The sequence below is a fragment of the Channa argus genome, chromosome 19 (genome assembly GCF_033026475.1).
Source record: "Channa argus isolate prfri chromosome 19, Channa argus male v1.0, whole genome shotgun sequence".
NCBI lineage: Eukaryota > Metazoa > Chordata > Actinopteri > Anabantiformes > Channidae > Channa > Channa argus.
Window position 1 is genome coordinate 20455283 of NC_090215.1, and position 22466 is coordinate 20477748.

The 22466-nt window shown below is 40.3% G+C and overlaps 1 pseudogene; it reads left to right on the forward strand.

Annotated features, from left to right (window-relative positions):
• The window catches only part of LOC137105072 (uncharacterized), a 47857-nt pseudogene extending 38790 nt beyond the window's left edge, over nucleotides 1–9067 (forward strand).
• The last annotated feature ends 13399 nt before the right edge of the window (nucleotides 9068–22466 follow it).

The following is a 22466-nucleotide window of genomic DNA, read 5'->3' on the forward strand; positions in this document are numbered from 1 at the left end:
AGAAACTCCTCTTCTGATGGACCAGAGCGTCTTGCCAGAGGGGAGGGGCTGAAGGAGTAATTAAGTAGTAAGCTTTATTTATATAGCGTGTATAAAGTGAGCGCATATTACAGAGGAACATCCTGGGGAGCACGGTGCGTAATCCACACTGGCAGAGACACACAAGCACACCTGAGTGTTTACCTGAGTGTTTACCTCTTCTGCAGGCCCTCACTTTGTTATGCAGCTCCTTGATCAAAGTAGCTTATAAATTTGTGGTGGAAGCCAGAAAAGCTAGAAACAAATCCACAGGGGTAGGTGCTCTGATGGTCATGAGCTCTTCCCTGGATTAAGAGTAACCAGAACTGTGGCAGAAAAGTGAATTAAAATACAAAACATAACAAAGTAGAGCCCTCCAAACTCACAGAGGCTGCTGTCTGCAGTGCCATCATCCAATCTCTTGATGATGTCACTTTGTGTAGAGACACAACCGGAAACCAGGAGCAGAAATGTGACACTGCAGACATGTTTGTACAGAAAGGTACTAGGTTCCATTTAGGATCAGAGAAGAGAACATCCAACATCTGATCCAGTTACAAAGAGGATTCAGGACAAAGCTGAACTGAAGCTGAGTAAATAATTCTTTCATAAATATTATCTATTTGGCAATTCATAGAAAACATTTGTCTGAACATTTTAGAACAGAACAGAAGTAAAAAGTATTGACAATTTATTCAAAATATGTAATGTTATAGTAATTCCAGAGGTGAGTGAGGTGAGCAGCATGTTCTGAATCAGTGCTGACATGAATAGGTGTATGAATGTTGTGCTGACATTTGGATGATGTCTGTAAAGGCTGAAATTCTGATGATCCACAATAACACAAGGCCAAAGTCACTCTAACACCATTGATTGGGACAAATCTGATTGATTTGATCCACATCTTTGATTCTTTATTCAGATTGATTGACTGCAGTTTGTCAGAGATCAGCTGTGATTCTCTGGTCTCAGCTCTGAAGTCCAACCCCTCCCATCTGAGAGAACTGGACCTGAGCTGGAACGAGCTGCAGGATTCAGGAGTGAAGCTGCTGTGTGGTTTTCTGGAGAGTCCACACTGTAGACTGGAGACTCTGAGGTTAGTTCACTGACTGATACTGTTAAGTCTTTATTCCTCAAAATCAGTTAACTAAACGCAAAATTTTCATTTGGTTTGTATCCACATCTTTGATTCTTTATGCAGGTTGACTGAGTGCAGTTTGTCAGAGATCAGCTGTGATTCCCTGGTCTCAGCTCTGAAGTCCAACCCCTCCCATCTGAGACAACTGGACCTGAACTTCAACAAGCTGCTGGATGCAGGAGTGAAGCTGCTGTGTGGTTTTCTGGAGAGTCCACACTGTAGACTGGAGACTCTGGGGTCAGTGTTTTTGTCCATGTAAACTCACAAAAATGTTCAGTTTTTCACTCACGGTGATTCACTATAAATTTTATTTAAAATCAAAACATAAAATATTTGTAAAATAATTATAAAAATGTGTTGTGAAAACAAATGTTTCTAATTCTACCTATGCGTAACAGATCTATGACCCAAATAAACCATTAGACATTGAAGAAGCTGATTTAATTTTCAGGAGAAATGTCTTGTATACATTTTTTTATAAACAACGGCTTTCAGCTTGTCCCTTCAGGGGTCATCACAGCGAAACGTGTCCCGCCCGTTGATTTGGCATTAGTTTTTACAACCCTCCCCCATTTTATCCAGGCTCAGGACTGGCACCTGGAATTCGAACCCACAGCCCTCTGCGAATGCTCTGTCACAAACCTCCAGGCACCTTTCTGTAACACTTTTAATAAACATACACTTTAAATCTTACATAGACAGAAACAGAAGTAAATTAAGTAAATCATTGCAGATGTTTGAAGTATCTTTAGTGGCGTCTGATTTGTCTCCATCAGCAGGTGACACTTGAACCTGTGCATGATGCTTCCTGTCAGACAATGATGTCACTTTGTGTAGAGACACAACCAGTAACCAGGAGCAGAAATGTGACACTGCAGACATGTTTGTACAGAAAGGTACTAGGTTCCATTTAGGATCAGAGAAGAGAACATCCAACATCTGATCCAGTTACAAAGAGGATTCAGGAGGAAGCATAACTCAGAATAATAAATTATTTAAAAAATATATGGTGCCACCCAAATACAGTGCCTTGCAAAGGTATTCATACCCCTTGAACTTTTCCACATTTTGTCCCCTTAAAACCACAAATGTAAATGTATTTTATTGGGATTTAATGTGATAGACCAACACAAAGTGGTACATAATTGTGAAGTGGATAGAAAATGATAAATGTTTTTTTAAAAAAATAATTAAATAAATATCTGAAAAGTGTGGTGGGCATTTGTATTCAGCTCCCTGGAGTCAGTACTTTGTAAAACCACCTTTCGCTGCAATTACTGCAAAGTCTTTTGGAGTTTGTCTCTACCAGCTTTGCACATCTAGGGAGTGGGAAATTTGCTCATTCTGCTTTGCAAAATGGCTCAAGCTCAGTCAGATTGGTTGAGGAGCATCTGTGAACAGCAATTTTCAAGTCCTCCCACAGATTCCCGATTGGATTCAGGTCTGGACTTTGACTGTGTCATTCTAACACATGAACATGTTTTGATCTAAAACGTTCCATTGCAGCTCTGGCTTTATGTTTAGGGTCGTTGCCCTGTATTTGGCTCCATCCTTCTTCCCATCAACTCTGACCAGCTTCCCTGCCCTTACTGAAGAAGAGCATCCCCACAATGTGATGCTGCTACCACCATGTTTCATGGTGGGGATGGTTTGTTCAGGGTGATGTGCAGTGTAAGTTTTGGTCTCTTCTGACCAGAGCACCTTCTTCCACATGTTTGCTGTGTCCTCCACATGGCTTGTGGGGACTTCTTATGCAAGCTTCTTATGCAAGCTCCTCTCTTGTGTTCCACAAGAGAGGAGCTTGCTTCCCACTTCAGCTCCCAGTTCAGATTTGGGAAGCAGACACCCTCTCTACTTTTAAGTCTAGGCTTAAAACCTTCCTCTTTAATAAAGCATATAGTTAGTTATAGTTATGCTGCCATAGGCTTAGACTGCTGGGGGACCCACCCCCCAATGCACTGAGCTCCTTTCCTCCTCTTGACCATCTCTCTCCTCCTCTCACCCCGCAATTGTCACCACTGTATGTCATTAACTCTGTGTGTTCTCTCCCGTACTTGTCTTTGTCCTTCTCTGTCCCCCTCTCTCTGTCCCTTTCTGCAGGTGTCCCCGGCTTTGAAGCTGTGTGTCTTCCAGTGTGCAGCTACTGGTCCTACCAACCTGCCCAATGTTTTGTTGTTGCTTTTGTTGCTCTTTTTCTTTTCTGTCTTCACTTTCCACTCACCCCAACCGGTTGAGGCAGATGGCCGTCCACCCTGAGCCTGGTTCTGCTGGAGGTTTCTTCCGTTAAAGGGAGTTTTTCCTCTCCACTGTTGCCTATGGCTTGCTCCAGGGGGAATTGTTGGGTTCTCTTTATACATCTTTATAATCTTGACTTTATTCTGTAAAGTGCCCTGAGATGACTTTGTTGTGAATTGGCGCTAAATATATAAAGTTGAATTACAAAAAATTGAATTACTAAACCTCTGAGGGCTTCACAGAACAGGTGTAATTATACTAAAATTAAATTACACACAGGCGGACTGTCATGATCCGACACTCTGGTTCACTTCCTGCCCTGGACTTTTATTTTGTACCTCCTTTTCTCCACTTCCTGTCCCCAGTTCATTTCTACAGCTTCACTAGTCATCACGGCTAAACCCAGCTCTCGTCTTGGTTCTCTGTTGGGTCATTGTCTCTGTTTGTCCCTGCTGTCAGTGTAACACTTAGTTTTCTGAGTTACCTGTCTCATGATTCTTGGATTCCTGACTCTGCTCACATGGACTCTGTTACCTGGTATCTTTGGTTTAAGGTTTAATTTGTTTTTTTGGATTCACGTAACTCAGTCGCCTCCCTTTGGACATTAACTACTAATGTCCAAACTCAGTCTAACTAGGCTGCTTTTGATGCTACGTTTATGTGTTTCTCAGTTCCTGGTGCCTTTGTTTAGTTTCACTGTCCCAGGTTTTTAGGTTGCCACTCGTTAAAGCCATGTTTATCTCTTGTTCCGCCTCCTAGTTTGTCTTTTTCTGCCCTCGTTCCTTTGAGGTTACGTCTCGGTCAATCCCTTGTTTCTAGTTTTGTAGTCATCCCTCTGGGATTTGCTAGTTTGGTCCTCCTTCATGGGAGGGAGTTTATGTTGGTTTCTTTTCCCTGTCCTGTGTTAAAATCTTTAATAAAGCTCGATCTTTTCCCTGAACCTCTCTTGCCTTGTTGCTCCTGGGTCCACGTTAAAACTAATCTTGACATGGACACTATTATTCAGGTGACTTCTGAAGGCAATTGGTACAACTGGATTTTAGTTAATGGTATCTCTGGTAGTAATTGTTTTTTTATGAACTATTGTATGTTTTATATGTTTCTATGCTTTACATGTTTTTATGTTTTATTCTTGCTTCTAATCTGCTTGTGTAGCACTATGAGATTTGTCGACAAACATAAAGGGCTTTATAAATAAAATTAATTATTATAATGGGGGCTGAATACAAATGCACGCCACACTTCAGATTTTGTAAAGAATTTTAAAAACCATTAATCATTTTCCGTTTACTTCACAATTATGTGCTACTTTGTGTTGGTCTATCACATAAAATCCTAATAAAATATATTTCCGCATTGTAAAAGTTCAAGGGGTATGAAGAACAGAAGATGAATTGATTTAAAAAAAAGTTTTTATATCCAACATGTTTCCACAATAATTCCAGAGGTGAGTGAGGTGAGCAGCATGTTCTGAATCAGTGCTGACATGAATAGGTGTATGAATGTTGTGCTGACATTTGGATGATGTCTGTAAAGGCTGAAATTCTGATTATCCACAATAACACAAGGACAAAGTCACTCTAACACCATTGATTAGGACAAATCTAATTGTTACTAAGGATTTGATCCACATCTTTGATTCTTTATTCAGATTGAGTTGCTGCAGTTTGTCAGAGATCAGCTGTGATTCTCTGGTCTCAGCTCTGAAGTCCAACCCCTCCCATCTAAGAGAACTGGACCTGAGCTGGAACAAGAACCTGCAGGATTCAGGAGTGAAGCTGCTGTGTGGTTTTCTGGAGAGTCCACACTGTAAACTGGAGACTCTGAGGTCAGACACCTTTTTTTTTTTTAAATTTCTGTGCTAATATTAATACGATCCACGTGACATGATTTGTCTGTAATTGTTGAGAGTGGACTTCCACTGAATGTTGCCTTTTGCATAACTAGTTTTCATGTGTTATTAGAGAGAGTGAGTGTAAGAGACACATTACATGTGTGTTGAGGACGACCAAACTGTTGCTGCAGACAAACTGGATCTTTTTCCAATCACTACAATGCCACTATAGTGATATTTCAAATGTGTGAGGACAAAGTTCCTTCTCTCTGTCTCTGTCCAGTGTTTGAAGACAGACACAGAAAAACCTTAGTTTGAAGGTTTGATCATTAAGAGCAGACAAGAGGTTGAAGTTTGTTTAGCAGAGTTTAGACACTAACATTTCACTAATGATCAGATTGTTGCTTCTGTCTTCACAAAGACAACATGGAGTGTTGAAGAAGAAGAAAGAGAAGAAGAAAAAACCCTGATCTCATCTCTGATCAGATGATGTTGTGCTGACATTTGGATGATGTCTGTAAAGGCTGAAATTCTGATGATCCACAATAACACAAGGACAAAGTCACTCTAACACCATTGATTAGGACATATCTGATTGATTTATTCAGATTGAGTGACTGCAGTTTGTCAGAGATCAGCTGTGATTCTCTGGTCTCAGCTCTGAAGTCCAACCCCTCCCATCTGAGAGAACTGGACCTGAACTTCAACAAGCTGCTGGATGCAGGAGTGAAGCTGCTATGTGGTTTTCTGGAGAGTCCACACTGTAGACTGGAGACTCTGAGGTCAGTTCACTTACTGATTTCATTTGTTTTGAACTTAAGTATTTTTATCATCAAATGAAAAATTATTTCTTTGGTCTCAGATCATCTCAGTCAGTTACCATGATAAATGTTTGTTCAATGAAATTATCCTGTACGTTCATGGTCGCCACAGCAGATCATTAGTCCGCATGTTAATTTGGCACAGTTTTTAAGCCGGATGCCCTTAGTGACGCAACCCTCCCTTATTTCTGCTGGGCTTGGCACCAGCACTGCTCAGCTGGGGAATGGGCTGTTGGGGAATCAGTGTCTTGCCCAGGGACAGGGAGGGCTCACCTCTGACCCTATGGTCAGTAGGCTGCCACTCTGCCAACTGTACCACTGCCGCCATAAACATAATTAAAAGACCAGAGCTTGCGATAGGTTTTAAATGTTTTTTAAGAAATAAGTGCAGTTTATATGATTATCAGGTGGGGGAAAGTCTCAACTGGGATCTGGGAAGCAGGAGAGGGAAGTTAGTAATAGGTTTGTACAATACAGGTGAGGAGTACAAAATGGCTGATTGCTTACCCAGGATATACAGCAGTTGGCTCTGGGTGAATGCAGATTGGAAGAGGAGGTGGTAGTTGGCATCTGCCACATAGTCCGGCAGTGTAAGGAGGGGGAGTACTGACGAGCAGAGAATAGAGAACAGATCAAGAAAAAACAGTCCCATAAACCAAAATCCAATTCACAATCCGAAGTCAGGTCAGAACATGAGAAGAAGAATGCTGGAGAGTGGACACAATGTGATCAAACAATCTCTCAAAGGCACAGAGGCTGAAATTCTGATGATCCACAATAACACAAGGACAAAGTCACTCTAACACCATTGATTAGGACATTTCTGATTGATTTGATCCACATCTTTGATTCTTTATTCAGATTGATGAACTGCAGTTTGTCAGAGATCAGCTATGATTCTTTGGTCTCAACTCTGAAGTCCAACCCCTCCCATCTGAGAAAACTGGACCTGAGCATGAACGACCTGCAGGATTCAGCAGTGAAGCTTCTTTCTGATCTTGTGGAGAGTCCACACTGTAGTCTGGAGACTCTGAGGTCAGTAGAGGGTTGGAGTCAGTCCATGCTGCTTTCAGCAGTATTGTACTAAACCCAGTTAGTATCTTCAGGATTGGACAGAAAGACATAACAGTCAGCCAATCAGTAATGACAGTCAGATGGATTTCAGTTTGTTTGTTTGGTCTTGACTCTGACTTTGATCTAACTCTTCTTATGAATTAAGTAGAAATATAGAATATCTAAGTCATTATTGTTTGTGAAAGTATAGAGGTCAGACACTACAGACTGCTGATACATTATATATGGTTTGTTCTTCCTTTAAAGTTACATTTTTGGAAAATGTTCCAGAACTTATGTTTTAGAGTGAGTCTGTCAAAGCCTCCTGTGACACAGACTCTCAAAACATCACTGCAGAGATGTTTGTTTTCTGATTAGTACTTTGTGCAGCTTCTTATTTATTGTATTTGGATGATGACTGAAACTTGAGGGGTTGTGCAGAGCCTGGTGACTGTAGAAGAGCAGAGCAGGACAGGGAGGACTGGGTGGAGCAGAGTAGGTTGACGTCACATCATATACTAGTGCTAGTTTCAGTTTCATATTGTTTAAGACAATAGAGGATTTGATGAATCAAGACAATAAGGATCAAATCCTAAACTTCCCATTGATGAAATCTGTTCTTTAGTTCTTTTAAATTAAAGCTGGACCAACATTTTTGTCCTGTGCTGGTTTTCAAACGGTTTGATTTTCTAAACAGAAAGTGGTGTCAGTGACATGTGTTATTGTGATTTTAAGTGTCCTCATGTTGCTACAAAGACATTGGGAACAATTTCAGATGTGTTTGAGTCTTTTCAGTCTGTGTTCAGGTTGACAGAACCATGACATTGTCCTCCTGATATTTCATTCAGAGTCCTCACATTGTACTTCATCTGTTGGTTTGTCTCTGTGTGTCAAACAGTCAGCAGTAAAACATTGGAACAGTCCATCCTGTCTGACAGCTTCGCCCCCTGTATTCGGACGTCCATGTCTTACCTTATGTCTCTATCTTAATTCAGACATGAGCCAGAACCAACAGATACAGACTGTTGTCTACCCTCTGTCACTATGGTGAATTTATGAGGACACCTTTAGGTCTCTATGCTGGATGTTGTCTTGTATTTTTCTGCTGCTGGACAAACCTTTGCTCTTTGGGGACAATAAGTTATTTTTGAGACTTAAGTCAGAGGAGGATCTTTAATGTTCAGCATAGTGAGACCAGAATCCTCAGTCTTGATAAAATTAACAAAATCACACTTTTGACTAATTTTGTAACGGTTAACTATTTTTTTTTCTTTTTGCAGCATCAACAACGAGGAGATTAAAGCTTCCACAGACAAAACCTGTTAGTATTGACACAGTTTCTCCTATTGATCAAACTATAATAATAAAATCTGATCTTGAAATCAGCAACTGCTTGTTTCATTACAAAGATATTTACACATTTTAAACATCTGTTCTTATTTTACAAGAACTACAGGCTGAGCTTTGAGGGGAGACAAAGTGTCCTTATTAGTCTTTTGTTTATGTCTTAGCTCTATATTTATTCATTTAGAGCCCTAGATTATCTTTAAATGTGTTATTTTTAATGATGGCTGTGGTCAATTTTATGTTGACATCACACAAACGTTTGTTAATGTCAATTAAGTCTTAATAAACAGACAATAAAAGAGATAAAAAATGCAAATTTATTTTTACATTTGAGAGCTGTGATTATCATTCATAACTATTTATTATTTTGACTCTTATGTATCAACTACACCAGCTTTAGGAAAAACTATTAGATACTAAGATAAAACAGTTTTTCATATATAGAGCTTTTTGCAGCTATTAAAGGGTAATGCTATATATTCAATAATACAAGAGTTTGAAAACTTGGAATATTAGAATGTACTTTGAGAGCAGTTAAGGCTCGGTGATATCGTCGTCAATACACACCTCCTGTAATGTTCAGTTGATGTTCACAGGTCACAAATGCTGATTACAAACTGACTGCGATCCAGTGTTATTTATACCTGACTTTTATTTAGTTTCAGTCTGTGATGAATATGTATTGCATATTTATTCAAATTAACCTCCAAAAGAAAAATGGTGAAAATGAATAAACAAAAACAATAAAAACTTAGTCCTACATACATAAACAGGAGTCTTATTCAGATGCAGTTACAAGAAAAAGTAATACTAGCACTGTTTGCAGTTTCCTGGGCAAAGAAACGGGTAAGAAAATGGGATCTGATCTTCACCACAGTCACAAATATTAACAAACACAATATTTTAATGTTTTTATTGAACACAATCACACTTCCCGGTCTACCCTCCCACCCTGTCTGAATTAATCAACCGTAATCTCACTGCCAAAAAAAGCTGACTCTTAGCAACCTTAGTAACTACTGTCCAGCGGCACTGTGATTCGAGAAAATGGTCCAGAGTCACATCATCACACCTATATTCAACACATCTGTTTTCATACGGAGTAGATAGTTCTACAGAGGAGGCCATAGACACAGGTCTTCAATTCAATTTAATTCAACTTTATTTATATAGCGCCAATTCACAACAAAGTCATCTAAGGGCACTTTACAGAATAAAGTCAAGATTATAAAGATATATAAAGAGAACCCAACAATTCCCCCTGGAGCAAGCCATAGGCAACAGCGGAGAGGAAAAACTCCCTTTAACGGAAGAAACCTCCAGCAGAACCAGGCTCAGGGTGGACGGCCATCTGCCTCGACCGGTTGGGGTGAGTGAAAAGGGGAGAGAGAAAAGAACAGAGCAACAAAAAGCAACAACAAAACATCGGGCAGATTGGTAGGACCAGTAGCTTCACGCTGGAAGACACACAGCTTCAAAGCCGGGGGACACCTGCAGAAAGGGACAGAGAGAAGGGGACAGAGGAGGACAAAGACAACTACGGGAGAGAACACACAGAGTTAATGACATACAGTGGTGACAATTGCGGGATGAGAGGAGAGGAGAGAGGTCAAGAGGAGGAAAGGAGCTCAGTGCATTGGGGGGTGGGTCCCCCAGCAGTCTAAGCCTATGGCAGCATAACTATAACTAACTATATGCTTAATTAAAAAGGAAGGTTTTAAGCCTAGACTTAAAAGTAGAGAGGGTGTCTGTTTCCCGAATGTGAACTGGGAGCTGGTTCCACAAGAGAGGAGCTTGATAGCTAAAGGCTCTACCTCCCATTCTACTTTTGGAAATTCTGGGAACCACAAGTAGGCCTGCATTCTGAGAGCGAAGTGGTCTACTGGGATGATATGGTGCTATGAGGTCTTCTATATATGATGGAGCCTGACCATTCAGAGCTTTATATGTAAGAAGCAGGGTTTTAAATTCTATTCTACATTTAATTGGAAGCCAATGGAGAGAAGCTAGTGAAGGTGAAATATGATCTCTCTTGCTAGTTCCAGTCAGCACTCTTGCTGCAGCATTTTGGATTAATTGCAGGCTCTTTAGGGAGTTACTGGGGCATCCTGAAAGTAGGGAATTACAGTAGTCCAACCTAGAAGTAACAAATGCATGGACCAGTTTTTCTGGCATCACTTTGAGACAGTATGCTCCTAATTTTGGCAATGTTCCGTAGGTGGAAGAAGGCTGTTCTAGAGATTTGTTTTATATGTGAGTCCCTGGTTTTTGTACAGTTCCAGTGGAGTCTGATGTGAGATGAGAACAATTTCTTTAGTTCAAATTAAAACAGTGTTGAGCTGTTCTGTGTCCCACAGGTTCAGGTGTCCTGGTCCAGGTGTGTTCCACTGTACTTTGACTGGACTGGTGTTTGTTATGGCTCAGGAGGCAGAGCTGCTGTACAGGACTGTCCAATGGGATGAGAGTCTCCTCCAGTCAGCTGGCAAAATCCCTGCAGGGCCGCTGTTTGATATCAAGTGTAGTAAGGATGCTGTCTGTCAGCTCCAGCTCCCACACTGTAAAACTGAGGATGGTAAGAAAATCAATCTTTGTTAGAGCAGTGATAAAACTGGGTGTTAGTATTTGGGGCAGCTGTTCACGCTGTCTACTCCCAGTTCCTTCTGGCTACTTGTTAAAGTGTCCTTGGGGAAAGTCACTGAACCCCAAATTGCTCCTGATGGGTCAGGTTAGCACCTTGCATGGCAGCTACTGCTGTCAGTGTGTAAATGGTGGATAAAAGCGCAAATAAGCAGAGCTTCTTCCATTAACTGCCCCCTAAAGGTTACAGAGGATATTACAGCCACAACATGAATAAACATTGTACCTGCTGTTCATTAAAAACTATATCTGTTACCACCTACAGCAGGTCTGATGAGGATCATGGTGAACAGTTGAGGTTTGAATATTTCTACTAAATAGTGCTGCACACATACAGGGTCAGTATTTGGCCTATTTCAATACCATTTCTTTACAATTTGGCAAAATGATAGGCTGGTATAGATCAAATCAATTTCATGGCAGGTCATCAGATTTAGAGCTGGAAGGGTAAAAGGTTTTTCTTAATTTCATTCAATCTGCCATTACATTTAGCTTGGTTTTTGATACAAATTGGAATTGTATCCTCAAGATGGTGCAAAGAAAAGTCACTGAAATTATGCACATAAATCTCTGTGCCTCAATCTGACAGATTTAAATAATTAACAAAACAGCAAAAGCACTTTCCCCTCACCAGGTGAGGGGCAGACCAACACTGACATGTGGTCAATTAATTGCCCACCTGGGCATCTGTATAATTTTAAGTTAACATTGTCCTTGATATAGAATACAATTAAATTAAATAATGTTAAATGTGTTGTCAGTAAAATGTTGCTTTTACTCAGAGTCAAAGCTCTGAGGTCTGATGGTCTGCTGTCTGTCGTCCACATCTCTGATGAAGGGATGAGCATCCTCGAGCTGCTGGAGATCACAGACACTCATGTGGTTGTCAAAGTCCCTCATCTTTCTGCCTTTGGTTTGGTCTGGAATTTGATAAGCAAGTTTGTAAACAACACAAAACCAGTCAGCAACCAAGTTTTGCTGTTTCTCCGACCCCCAAACCTCAGAAGACAAAGGCAAAACCTCGATGTGTTTCTTCTGCCAAGGAACATCCCTCTGGAAGAGGTAAGTGTTTGATATGTTATAGCTTCACTTTCAGTCTAAACTTAGCACTGTCTTTCAGATATTGTCACATTTCCAGGAAGTAGGTGGTCAATTAAGAAAGCAAGAGGCATGGTTAGGGACTAATGTACATGTGTTTGTTTGTGGGTGGACATGGACTAGCACAGGACAGTGCAGTTTATCTGTGTGCATTATTTAGGCGATAGGGCAGTTTGTCTGTTAACGACACAAACAAAAAAGAAGTGTGGTGAAATGAAGCCTCATTCCAAAGGTAAAAGTCAGACTTATAAATTGTAAACATAATGCATGAATTATCCAAGGACATTTGGAGCAGCATGAAAATCCTTAGTTGAATCATTAGTGCTTAATATTATTGAATATTACTGTATTGTCAGACTTTTTACAGATACCTGTGGAAGGAGTGAAATCAAATAAGATGTTTTATTTTTCAAGAAGCTTCCAATTAAAATGTTACATATGAAACTAAGGTAGAGATGATGCCGTTAACAAAATTGACTGTACAATCAGCTTATTTTCTTGTTTTTGTACTGTACAATAGGAAAAGGTTTGGGCTGGACTGTTATATGTGTGTGTGTTTGGATTTTACATTTACATTATTAAAAAGGTGAAAAGAAATAAAATGGACTCTGCAGAAGATAAATCCTCTAATTAAAATGTTTTGCTATGTTTAAGGTGAGAACTAAACACCAAGGCTCTAAGTACATCTGAGTGGCTTCTGAATGTGAACTGATCAAAGATCAAAATTAGTGGTAGAGAGTCAGTGTCCAAAAGCTGATTTGATACAGCCCAGGGTGAGTGTTTCAGTTCAGTCTTTCAGATGCTGTAACATGCTGATTTAGTCCATAACACTGCTGTTAGTTCACCTTGTATTTTATCCAGTTACTGACACTGTGCTGCTGGTTTCCTGAAAGCAAAGTTTGGACCAAATTACCACCAAACATTTGACATCCGCCTGCCAATAAACTCAGAGGAAGTGACGATTACAGTTCAACACCAAACAAACACTGATGTCTGGTATTGTGAGGAAGCTGATCTGACTGGTAAAGTCTCCACCTAGAACAGAATTTACAGTTTTAATCAATTGACCCTAATGCAGGCTGCTTTAACCACATATTATTTTTTTTGTAACCAAAGCATCTGATTAGGGGATCTTGGACTTTGTGTATCAAATAAGTGGAAAATGGATGTAAACTTTTGTTTTTTGAGTGAAAAACATGAAAAGTTAGAACTCAAAACTGAAAGATTTAAAGAATTGTGTGGGTGAATGAGTGGCAAACTTTAAACCATTTTGGATAAGTCATTCACCAAAATCCTTTTTCGGCTTATCCCTCAGGTCCTGGTAAGTAATCGACAGAGGTCTCAGCACCTCACACCAGCGGAGACGTTGCCCTCACTCTGGACACATTTTGTTAACACTGTGTGAGAAAATAATTCCTGATTCTGTTCAACACACAAACACAGTGAAGATTTTGGATCCAAATCTAAAAAAGCTGAAAATTCCAAATGTAATGGAGGAAGCTCAGTGTGGTGTTAAAGTGGGTACAGCTGGGTGATACAGACTGTTCCTATCTGCCTGGAGCTAATGCTCATTTATTAGGAATGTGTTCAAATCTACTATTAAATGTGATTCAGTAGAAAAACAAAGAGACAGTTGTAACAATACAATTCAGAGTTGATTGGATTCAGCTGATAATCAACTTTACTTTAACTGCAGTTTGACAAACTCCACATGCTTGAAAGGAATGAAATATTGTACTATCTATCTTTCTATCTATCTCTATATCTATCTCTATATCTATATATATCTCTGATACTGGGTCTGATTCTGCATTTGTTCAATTATGGTCACAGACATTGGTCAGTTTTACATTGTTGATAGTGTTAACACACTGACGTCTTAATTTTGTTTTTATAAATTAAATTTTAGTTTTTCAGCACTGATCACATGATTAGCAATGTGAACATGCTGGTGTTTTTTTAGACTGCTGTCCTGAGAGAAGGTTTTTCCACACTGATCACACCAATAAGGTTTCTCTCCATTGTGAACACGCTTGTGTATTATTAGATTGGGTTTGTCAATGAAACTTTTTCCACACTGATCACACGAATAAGGTTTCTGTCCAGTGTGAACAAGCTTGTGTTTTAATAGATTGCTTTTCATAGTGAAAGTTTTTCCACACTGATCACACCCATAAGGTTTCTCTCCAGTGTGAACTCTTTGATGAATTGTCAGTGCCAATAGTGCTGGGAAGACTTTGCCACATTGATGACAGCAATAATATTGGTGCGTCTTTGTTCTGCTCCATTTCTAAAATAACAGACAAAAAAGTTAGAGTTAGATCTCACGTTTGCTTTACAAGTTGAAGTAATTCAGCTATTGAAGCGAACAGACATGGACTACAAGAAGTAGTTCCGATATTGGAGTGATTGGATGTGGACTTCCATTTCAAATTGGCAACATTAAATATTTAGCCATTAATATTTCACCCAAGATCTCAGACACTGGACAAACCTTCCACTTTCACTCATTGGATGAATCGCTACAGTAAAAATTAAAATCTTACCACAAATCAACTCTTTGTTCTCAATGCTTCCTACAGCTCCCACAGATAATTGGTTCAAATCACTTGACACACTAACATCTCACTTTTACTGGAAAAACAAGAAACCTACAATCTCACTGTCAACATTACAAAAGAAAAAAATCCCAGAGTGGCCTTGAAGCACCTAATTTCCAGCACTACTTCCTAGCAACACAACTGCAAAACCTATTCAAATGGATTCAAAATGATAATTACAACAACTTATGGATAGACCTAAAACAGAATCAATGTAAACACATCAGTTTCAGATCTCACTTTTATGCAACAATCAGTCAAAACAATGAACTATTTTAAGACAATAGCATCTCCTCAACTCTGACAGCCTGGTGGAAAGATCACAAAATAGCAACCTCTTGCGGTTTTCATTTTTATTTCGTCTGGGATGTTTAAAGCCAGGAAAAAAATGTAAACTCACGGTGCCGGTCTGCTGCAGCCCCATCAGCTGTTCCTGACTGTAAAAAATTGAGCGGCTCCAGCTCCATACAGCTGTTGAGCACTGGTCCCAGCTTGAAGCAGATAAAGTTCCACGATGATAAGAACAAAGATTAAAAACTTCCTCTAACTTCATGTTCAGAGCAGCAACTGGATACTTTCTATATTAAAATAATACACTAAAAATATGAAAAAAGGAAGAATAAATTATAAGAAAAGGAAAAAAACTGCAATAGTCTGCGGCTTGGCCCGCGCATTTGTTGATGATCATTGTTAATGATGGTGGACTAAGGTGTGTTGGCATTCTCTCTAAACTCTTTGGCTTTTGATAAATTTTGCTCTACTTAGCAAAATAGTCAATGACAAATTTTCATTTCCCTCAATCACAGAGTCATAAGCATACTTTACAATGATACGGTTTTTAAAAGTGCTCCGACACATGCTGGTGTAGATAATGAATAACAAGGGTGAGAGCACACACACTTGTGATCAGCCAGAGGAGGAGAATATTATGTCAGATAAGACGCCATTAATTCTGACTCTGTGTCCTATTCGTTTTTCTGTAGCAAGAGCAGGGAGCAGGTGGAGGAAAATCTAGAGGTGGAGGTCTGCTCTGGAACACAGAGGAATGAAGCTTACCCACAGTAAGACAGAATACATGTGTGTCAATGAGAGGGACCCAGGTGGAACGGTGAGGTTACAGGGAGCAGAGGTGAAGAAGGTGCAGGACTTTAAGTACTTAGGGTCAACGGTTCAGAGCAACGGTGAGTGTGGAAAAGAGGTGAAGAGGCGAGTGCAGGCAGGTTGGAACGGGTGGAGAAAAGTGTCAGGTGTGTTGTGTGATAAAAGAGTATCAGAGATAATGAAAGGAAAGGTGTTCAAGACGGTGGTGAGACCAGAGATGTTGTTCGGCTTAGAGACTGTTGCACTGAAGAAAAGACAGGAGGCAGAGCTGGAGGTAGCAGAGCTTAAGATGTTGAGGTTCTCTTTGGGAGTGACGAGGATGGACAGGATCAGGAATGAGGACATCAGAGGGACAGATCATGTTAGATGTGTTGGAGATAAAGTCAGAGAGACCAGATTGAGGTGGTTTGGACATGTTCAGAGGAGACATTGTGAATATATCGGTAGAAGGATGCTGAGGTTGGAGCTGCCAGGCAGGAGGTCTAGAGGAAGAACAAAGAGGAGATTTATGGATGTAGTGAGGGAGGACATGAAGTTAGTTGGTGTGAGAGAAGAGGATGCAGAAGATAGTTAGATGGAGGCAGATGATTCGCTGTGGCGACCCCTGAAAGGGAGCAGCCGAAAGGAAAAGATTTTGCATTTACTCAGTTATCTTTGTGTAGTGTTGAAATTTGTTTGATGAGCTAAATAATTTAATTATGACAAATATTTGCAAAAAAGGAAAGACAGGAACAAATACTTTTTCACTTTAGCAGCGTGTTAGCCCTGACGTCATGTTTAATCTTGAGAGTTTCTGCGAGATCCCTGGAATCACCACTGTGGTATATATATTTGATATGAACACACAGTGTGTGGTCCTTCCTCTTGACTGAATCATTTGGTGTCTAAGTCTTTAAAATCTGTTAAGATGTGAAAATCCTCTAGTGTTCACAAGGCCTCAACTTTAACGAGTGTTCAGTTACACAACATGGTGGCTTTGTGTGCTCTGTTTGGATTTGGTCATCCGGGATTAATGCTACGTGTAGGGATTGGTACTGAAACCTAGTATTAAAAACAGGCCTCTGGGTTAAATTATTAAATGGTGTAGTATCAATAAAAGTTGGATCTTACTGGTTCTGCTATTTTAATGGTGAAATGAGAAATTTTGGTTTGTATTTATTATTGCTACATATGTTATCTTGCTTGTTTTAGCTCAACAACTTCATCTAGGATTAAAAGTCACAAGATGCATTTTCCCCCTTTTCAAATCCAGAGAAAAGATCTTTCTTGGAGCCTGGGTGTGAGGGCCAGGGGCAGAGATGACACACACACACACACACACACACACACACACACACACACACACACACACACACACACACACACACACACACACACACACACACACACACACACACACACACACACAGCTCAGCTCTTAGCAACACAGATTGTTCCACAGCTCCGAACATGGCGAAACTATAAACGCAACAGACAAACACGGACCACCGTCCGCCATTTTCTCCTTTTCACTAACTTTTACTCCCTGTAAACAAGTGGTGATGGTGGCATCATGACTGTGAGACTCATCTGCCATCTGCTGGTTAGAAGGCTCAACCACAACCAAAAGGGTGTGAATTCAATGCCGATTGTCCTCAATCACAGCAATAAGTGTTGTTATGATGTAAATGTGAAAGTGATATAGTGACGTGGCAAAAACTGTAAAGCAACTTCAAGAGGCAAAAGACGGCTCACAGTGATGGTTATGGTGAGTTTATTCAGAAAAAGGGAGAAACACAGCAGCAGTTCAGTCAGAGTGGGTCAATCAGATTAACCAGGTTTTACAGGTAATGGAGGCTTTTTAACCACTCAGTGCAAATCAACCTTACAGAACATACATACAGGTGAATACACAGTTGTCAGGAATCTAATTAGCAAGTCTCTGAGACTACTCATCTCCTATGTGTTCCCGGCTGGGACAGCTTCCTGATGAAGGTCAGAACGTCTGCTGAGGTGCGAAAACAGAGTTCAAAGAATGCATTTGGTCACCATTAACAAGCATTTTGCATTTGTAGGAAATTTCTCTCACAAAGTGGATAAAATGTATGCACTGCAATGTAGACATTAAATAAAAGTAAAGCACTGACTTGCTTTGCACGAACAAATTTTTTTTTCAAAATGACTATTTTCTAACTTCAATGGGACTTCTTTGTTCAGTATTATGTACATCTGTGCAATCAGGATAACAAGGGGCAATATCATAACTTCTCTCTCTCCACAACAGCTGTTTTACATGTAAAATTATATATTTTCAACCAAAAATCTAACTCAGTATAATCAAAACAAATTTAAATAACAGTACATCAGAGTTTGCTCATGGACACATAGCCAACAGCTAACTTCCCTTGATGCTATGGCCTGAAAGGCACCTTCCTGTATCCAGGATGCTGTGACAGTGAGCTACATCAGCTAGACTCCACACTAAAGCGCTCCATACACTAAATAAATACTAAAACTAAATTAAAATAATCATTGTAAGATAAAGGGCTGAATAAGTGCTTTCAGTGGGAAGTTCAATACAGAGGTACCAGCCATCCAGTACTCACTAATTCACACTGAGCCTTGGTTCAGGGACTAGCACTGATGTGTAGAGAAAAGCATCATGTGAGCCCAAAGTAGCTGTGTAGAATAAACCCTAACACAGAAGTCAGCAAGGAAACATCCAACACAAAGGAAAAGCAAAGCAAAACACAACTGAATTAAAATGGATCCAAATTGCAAACCAATAAAGAGAAGTAACAAAAATGACGACATTTTCAGATTCATTCCTGCTTCTTGTCTAAAATCTGGAGAGTTAGCTGTGATTGGTTAGTGCTGATCTGAACCAGTCAGTAACAAGACCCAGCCACAGCCCATAAACACTTAATGTCAGCAGTATTGGGAGGAGTTCAGTTCAAAGATTCAGATCCACATTTGGCTGAGTTTAACAGTGCAGTCTATGCTGAGTTTAACGTATCCCAACAATCGTCCTGCAGTGAAACACAGCAATATTCATTCTCAGTGTTAGTACAGGAAATAATTGATCTTATAGGTTCACATATAAAAACAAAAACAGAGAAAAAAAAGAAGTAAAAAGTAAATTAAAAAAAAAAGGTTCCTAAGTTGTTTCTAATATCTCCGTGGCAACATAGTTGGGAGGAGAAAGGAAGGAAGGAGGGGCCGGATCTCTGGATAATGCTCTCCGACAGACCTCAGCGTAGGTGGGCTTCCTGGGCTCCTGGTGCCAATCACAGCACAAGGTGGGATCAGTATTAGTGTTATTGTCTCAAAAGTGCTTGTGGCTTAAAGCAGGGAACCATCATACTGCACTAATTGGCTTCTTATACTGTTCTACCAGCCTCTTCTAATTTTTGTCGACAGCAGAACAGGGTTTTTTTTTCTTTACTCTTTAGCTCTGAGCAGCGAGACCAACAAGGGACGTGCATGACGGGTTTACAGGCAAACATTGATGTAGTTTTAAACTTTGCAAAACATCAGAAGTTTAGTCAAACTGCACAGGTCGAAATAAAAGTTATTCAATTTGGCAAAATGTAAAGATTCTGGAAATCTGCATGTTTTTGCTATTGTTTGAGCTGTAAATCATCTTTGAGAACTCCAAATTAGGATTTTAATCTGATTATGTAATGATAGTTAAAATTTTTGATTAGTGAATTAGTTAATTAGTGATTTGCTGTAAAAACATAAAAATGCTGAGTAACTGATAAACACACAGCTGGAGAAAATGGAGACTTTGTTACCGCCTGACAAGGTAGTAATACATGGTGCTAAACAAGTCTTACTGTGACTGGCTCCTGTGTGAGCTGATCTGGTTTGGCCTCAAAGCTGGTCTCCACAGTCTCCTTCACACTGCTATGGAACAAAGTGAAATAGTCTTAATACACAGAAGCTTGTACCGTAGCTGGCACCATGACAACTGGACAAAACATGGCATATCTTAAGAGCCTAGAGAAAAAAAAACCTTGTGCTGTGGATCCAATCATGCTGTAAAACTTGTAAAACTTAACAGAACATAAAATTTGAGGAAGATTGGAACATGAGAGATTAACCAGATCAGTAAATCGTCATCAGGTTCTGCCTCAGGGAAACTTACTTATTTGAGACTGGCTGAGGATCTTGTGAAGCTGTGGGCACTGATACACAGGGGCTGCTGCCTGGACCCTGTGGTGAACAAAATAATAATTTAGTCATCAGTATACTGTGTACACCCAGTGTCACTTTATTGTAGTAATGCAGGTTAGTCCATCAGTCCTGTAAGACATTCTTCTGCTCCATGAAGGTGTTTCTCCATTTTGCCCGTACTCTGAATAATGACACTGCTGAATCTAACCTACATTAAATGTTTAAAGCAAGTGTTGATTGATTTAATTGTGGAAGGATTTTGCAATTAAAAATGAAGGGTGAACCTAATAAACAGACTGCAGGTGAATATTTACTTTACTCAGCCTGAATAACTGTTTGACAAGAAATGAATTCACTTCGCTGAGCATCAGACTAAAGGTAAACAACATGTGTGTAAACCAGAGAAGGACTTGGTTACCTTGACGTTGCTGTGTGCTACAAGTACTGTTGCCCTAGCTGCTGGAGGAAGAGGAGGGAAGTTCTCCAGGTTGAGCTCAAGAGGAGATGGTGGATGAGGAGGTAAGTTCTCCAGGTTGAGTTCAAGAGGAGATGATGAATGAGGAGGCAAGTTCTCCAGGTTGAGCTCAAGATGAGATGGTTGATGAGGAGTGAAGTTCTCCAGGTTGAGCTCAAGAGATGATGGTTGATGAGGAGGTAAGTTCTCCAGGTTGAGCTCAAGAGATGATGGTTGATGAGGAGGTAAGTTCTCCAGGTTGAGCTCAAGAGGAGATGGTTGATGAGGATGTGTCTGACTTGGTGGATTCTACACAAAAACATTGAGTAAATAAAAAGTCTCACAAACTGAACTTTCCAATAATGCTCAGTGGCTCCTTACATGACTGCTTTCAACAGATCTGTCCCATGATTTTGGGATCTCTCTCCTCCTCTGGCTGTGGTTTCCTCTCCTTCAGAGCAGACACAGAAGAGACGATGGATGTTACTGCAGCTCTCAGTGAAACATTTGTACTGCTGCATTAAACTACTGTATTAAATTACTACTCAGTGTGTCTGTGCACCTTTATGTGCACACTGAGGAAATGCAATTACACATAAGCACAGCTTCTCACTTCAGACTACAAATCGCTCCATAACCCCAACTAGAGCAAGGTCTTGCATACATCATCAAGTTCACCAGTCGTTCTCTTTCTGATTTCATTGTCTTTCTAAATTATTTGCCATGTTTTTTTGCTTAAAGTACAATATTGATGTATAATTGTTTCCCTTGCTTCTGGCCAAATTTAAATAAAAATAAAATTACAAAAAGGTGTTGAAATTGAGTTTTGCTCTTTTGCAGCATTATTATTGTGTGTTGTGGAAGAATAATAGGTGCGATATTAACAAGTGTCAGAATGAATAGTGAATAGGGAAATATGTTTTCACCTTCCCTGCTCAGAAGGGGGAGCAATTTGCTTGTTGGACTCTATCTTTCCACCTTTGCTCTGGCGGCGGGAGCTACCCCGCGGTCGCCCACGACCCGGTTTCATCGGCGAAGAGGAGCGCTCTACTGATGCTGCCTCTGATGAGTTTGACAGGTCGCTCTGCTGCAGCTGCCAGCGTTGTCCAGAATTAAACCTCTTTGAGCCTCTCCTGGTACAAATAATTGGTCAAAGGTTCGGCTTGCAGGTGTGTGCATTCACACAAGGGTTAACAGACACAAATACGATATCAACTTATGCAACTAATAACTATTGTGCAACAGCAGCTGATGGACAGAATGACAAGTATATACCTCAGCCTTTGTGGGTTGTGAGGTGTGAAGTTTGAAGCTACTGGGAGCCCATTCATGAAGTCGTCCATCAGTGATCGAGGCTGTGGACAGAAAGAAAAATGCATGGCAGCTTCATCACGCTGCAAAGCAACAGCCCACACACTCAGTGAGCCTTACCCAGGCGCATCATTCATCATTAGCATTAAAAGACAAGGCGGAAGACAAGACTTCCCAGTTCTGACACACACAAAAAAAAGGCATGTTCCTGTTATATATCTTCCGGCAAAGCACGTTGAACACAAAAGCTTTTACCTCGGCACATTCAGAGTATCCTGCCACATGTGAAGCCCACATCTCATTGGTGAAATTGTACAGCTGCTGTGTTGGCATGTGGGTGCAGCTGGTTTGCTGGTAGGTGGTTGTGTAAATGTAGGGGCCATAATAATTGGCAAACTGGTCCAAATGGACCGGCATGTAGCCCTTCTTCGGAATGTAGGAAGTGACTGGCATTGTTTTAGTCTTTATCTTCACCGTAATCGGCTTTCCCTTAAACATCCGAACCTCTTCACACAGGTACTTGAAGGCCTGAAGATATGGAGGGAAACGAGTAGTGCGTGTCTGACTTATTTTCTTTTTAAAATCATTCAAACTACAGTTTCATGTTTAATGGACACACAATTCTGATGCAAACATCTCATGGGCAGCTGCATGATACCTG